A 4,771-nucleotide genomic window follows, 5' to 3' on the forward strand; every position below is an offset into this window, starting at 1 on the left:
AAAAGCAGAAATTAAAAAATATGCAGCAGGTCAGGCAGTAACTGTGGAGAGAGAAACAGAGTTAATGTTTCAGGTCTGTCAACTTTCAGAAGTGTAAAATGATAGAGATGTAACAGATTTAAAGCAGGTGCAGATGCAGAGAAAGTTGGGAGGGGAGGAGGTACAAAAGGGAAGCTCTGTGTTATGGTGGAAGACAGCATAGGTTAAATCCTGATTCTGCACCTGGTTAAAATATGTTCCATCTCTAAGTTCTTCCAGTTCTGACCGAAAGCTCACAGACCTAAATGGCTAACTTACTTTCTGTCTCCACAGAAGCTGCCTGACCTTCTGAGTAGTACCAGCATTTTCTGTTTTAGTTTCAAATTCTAGCATCCGCTGTTTTTGCTATTGTGAAATATTTTATTATGTCTGTCGTTCTACAGTCCGAACAAGTGTCAGAGAAATCGAAATATAGATTTCCTTCGAAACGTTTTATGGAATGTTAATAGAAACAAGAGTTATGTAATGATTTATAAAATAGCAGGAACCGAGTTTAGAAGAAACCACTATTTGTTTTTTGAGAATGACACGGAATATATTTTGATTAAACCGACATTTTACAATTTAGATTTGGTATATATGTTTGAAATAGGAGAATAAAAATTGAGAGTACAATTAAGTTTGTGTCCCACTATATAATTGCGAAGTACCTAACCTAATGTAGAACTTTTGGTAATAAGAGCAGAGATTAATATATTACCGATTGCTTGAGAGAAATACATTAGAAGGAAAATTTGTATTTTAACATCTGTAATTCACCATATTAGTAAACATTTCCATGTCCGACTGATGGATTGTCCTGTCCAGGAAGAAAGATGAATGTTTATTTCTGTTAAATCATAGCTTTGCCTGCATTTGGATTTGAATTCGGTGACGGACAGTGTGCATGTGTTTTTCTGCACTTTTGAATAAGTGCCTCATTTCTGACATGTTACATGGCGTGGTGCTGGTACAAGAAGGCAACTTTTATTAATGGAAGTGATTGCAGTTGGAAATTGCGGTCCATTATATTCAATTATTTTTTATACACTGAATTAAAGAATTACGGCAATTTTATGTGCTGGTTGCCTCTTTGTATTATGATTAATATTCTAATTACTTATGTGGACATACAGGATATCAGCGCCCTCGGAAAGTTACTGTTCCTGCTGCTTGTGCTGTCATTGCTATGGTCACATGAAAGATGCGGCTAATAGGTTAACAAATTTCAAATTAATACAAATTTCACGAATATATATTCCTCTTTCAGCTCACCTTCGGCTATTGGTGTGTTTTGATGCATAACTGACTAATAGTTATGTAGTATTAATGCTTTATTATGTAGTTCTTTTATAACCTACTCATTTGTGATCAGTTATCATTTATAATAGATTTTGTACATGACGAACTAAAAGGTTTGACGTACTTCTATCGTAAACAAACGTGCAGACTGGTCATGTAAATATCAAACGATTTTCAATATGGATCAGTGTGAGTTGGGGCATTTTGGTCGGAGAGATTAGGATCCAACCTACCCTTGGAAACTAAGACTACAAATGGGGTAGAACTTCAAAGAGATCTCTGGATACATATACACAAGTCACTAACTGTAGCAATGGAGGATAATAAGGCCACACAAGAGAAAATGAAGCACTGGAGATCATTTATAGAGGAATATAATTAAACATCAGAGAAGTTATGTAAACCCTGTATCGAACCTTTTCTGATTGTCTAATGACCTGAGACGGTGGGCTGCCAATATGGCATAACTCGAGATATGATTTTAAGTGGTTGCTGCTGCTGTCTTTGTTGTAAACGTTGTTGTAAATATTGTTGTTGTAAACTTTTCCCAGGGTGAAAAGGTCGCGCTAAATGGAGTTTCTGGCGCGCTCAATAGAAACAATTAGAGGCAACATTGGTGGGGAGGAGCGGAGGGTATTGGCTGGAGTGGGGACGGTCTGAGGATATTGGGTTGGGTGCGGAGGGTCTGAGGATATTGGGTGGGGTGCGGAGGGTCTGAGGATATTTGTTGTGGTATGGAGGGTCTGAGGATATTGGGTGGGGAGGGAGGGTCTGAGGATATTGGGTGGAGTGGGGAGGGTCTGAGGATATTGGGTGTGGTGGGGAGGTCTGAGAATATTGGGTGGGGTCAGGAGGATGCAAGTACATTGGATGGGGAGCGGAAGGTCCGCGGATATTGGGTGGGGTGCGCAGGGTCTGAGGATATTGGGTGGGGTGTGGAGGAGCTGATGTTTTTGGATGTGGTGGGGTGGAGCGGATGATATTGGTGATGTGGGGAGAGTCTGAGGATATTGGGTGCATAATTAGATATGTAAAGACACAAAGTGAGGTTTATGTAATCAGGGCAGTGGTCCTGTTAGATGAAATAAATAACATCTTCAACGAATAGAAATAAACCGTTTGGTTTCCTTATTTTTTCCAAAATCTCACGCAGATAAATGGCTGCTTTATTGCATTTTCAATTGTTTTATTCAGTATATTGTTTGATACTTTGCTTCAAATATTTAAGACACAATTCTCGAAAGATCATTTCACCATAAACACTCGGAGATATGTAGACTGAGCAGTGAAGTGGGAAGTGAATTTCAAGATGAATGTGAGGTGATACAATTTTGTAGGAATCTAGATATATCTAGAAATATTACGTTTTTGAGGATGTGTATAAGGACTGTTGAAAGGCCTTTGACAACCACTTAATAAACTTGTTGTCTAAATTATAACCCATGGGATTAAAGAGACAGGGCAGTATGGTCATGTCATTGTCTAAGTGACAGATGACAGAGAGCATTGGTGACTGGTTGTTGTTCAGACTTTCTCGAGCAATACTGCTGTTTCCCCCAGGGGCCTGGATTAGAGTGCTGCTCTGTTTGATATATATCCTTGATCGAGAGTTGGGTATAAACTGCATCATGTTAACCTTTGTAGATGATACGAGACTAGGAAATGTGGTCTGCAATAGTACTAGACTTCAGGAGGGAACGGACTGACTGGTGAACATTAGAAATTATAAAATTGGAGCAGGATTAGGCCGTTCGGTCCTTCGAGCCTGCTCCACTATTCACTAAGATCGTGGCTGATCAACGGTAAAAATTGTCAATTATTTAACACCTTCGCACTGATACTCATTACCGCATATAAATTTAAGTGCTTACACTGTTAACTGATATATATTTTGCATTAAATGATTACAATATCAGTGCCGCCTAAAAGAGGTCGGAAGTCACCAGCATAATGGATTGGGTCTTGAATCTCATGAAATGTATTCAGGCTAGAGAGCCAGAGAACTTCGGAGAAGTCTCTGACCTGATCCGAAACATCCCGGGTGGCGTTTCAGTCCAAATTCAATCCCTTCGCTTACAACAATATCTTAACTCTGACTGAGAAGAGCAAATAGATGTCAGATTAAAATTAACATATAAAATTGTGAAGAGTGGTATTTTGGCAGGAAAATAAGAACATAAGAAATAGTTGCTATTGTAGGCCACCTGGCTCCTCGAGCCTGCTCCACCATTCAAAAAGATCGTGGCTGTTCTGATCATCGAGTCAGCTCGACTTCCATGCCTGCTCCCCATAACGCTTTATTGCCTTATCGCTCAAAAACCTGTCAATATCTGCCTTAAATTTATTCAATGATCCAGCCACCGCAGCTCTCTGGGGCATAGAATTCCTCCGATTTAAAGCTCCCTGAGAGAAGAACTTCCTCATTTTTAAATGGGCGGCCCATTTATCTGAGATTCTGGGCTAGATTTTCTGCTTTTGATGAGATGACCCAAAAATGGCCATTACTTCCGGCGTGGATGATAACAATGGGTTTTCAGATCGCCGGCTTGTCGTGCATTTTCAAAGCCCTAATTCTGCAATTTTAAAATTGGGCGTTACCGCGAGCGATATTAATATCTCCTTACTTTGCTGTAGTCTCTCAATAAAATTGTCCAAATCACACAACACACATCTCGTCTCTGCATCTAGTGACCATGCTGGTGTGGTTTAAATCCCAGTTTCTCGTCACCAATAATACGTCCATACTAAAGAGTTTGAATGCACACGAGGCCCATACTTGAGAGAAGGTTACCGGTAAATTTTATTAGCCAGCACTGAAATGATGAAGATGGGTGGAGCTTCCCTTTCCCTTTTTTACCTGAGAGTGCAGGTTAGGAGTGTCTCCCACAAGTTCCCCACCTCGTGATCAATGTTCTCACAGTGTGCAACTTGGGTCAGTTTGTACATGGGTTACAATGATAGTTAAATACATGACATCACCTCCTCCCCCAACCCAAAGTCTTATTGCGATCACAGGTGAGCCTCTCTGGTGATTTACGCGTCCTTGTAGAGCGCCTGAGTTGCGGCACCGGTTGTTGGGCGCTGGCCTGAGTGTCGGCTGTTTGCGGTGCCTCAGGCCTGTCCAGACTGCCCACAATGACTGGGCTCTCCTCCACTTGGTTCCGGTGTTCGGTCACCTGTGGTGGAGTGAACTCTACATCATGTTCTGCCTCTGCTTCTTGAACGGGGTTGGTGAAACTCCTTTTTGTTTGATCCACGTGTTGGTCGCAGATATGTCCATTGGTAAGTTTTACTACCAGAATCATGTTACCCTCTTTGGCAAGCACAGTGCCTGCAAGCTATTTAGGCCCTGCAGCGTAGTTGAAGTCAAAGACAGGGTCATTGACATCAATACATCGCGCCTTCGCATTCCTGTTGGGGTCGTCACATTGTGACATGCGCCTGTTCTCAA

The sequence above is a fragment of the Pristiophorus japonicus genome, unplaced genomic scaffold (assembly GCF_044704955.1).
Source record: "Pristiophorus japonicus isolate sPriJap1 unplaced genomic scaffold, sPriJap1.hap1 HAP1_SCAFFOLD_60, whole genome shotgun sequence".
Taxonomy (NCBI): domain Eukaryota; kingdom Metazoa; phylum Chordata; class Chondrichthyes; family Pristiophoridae; genus Pristiophorus; species Pristiophorus japonicus.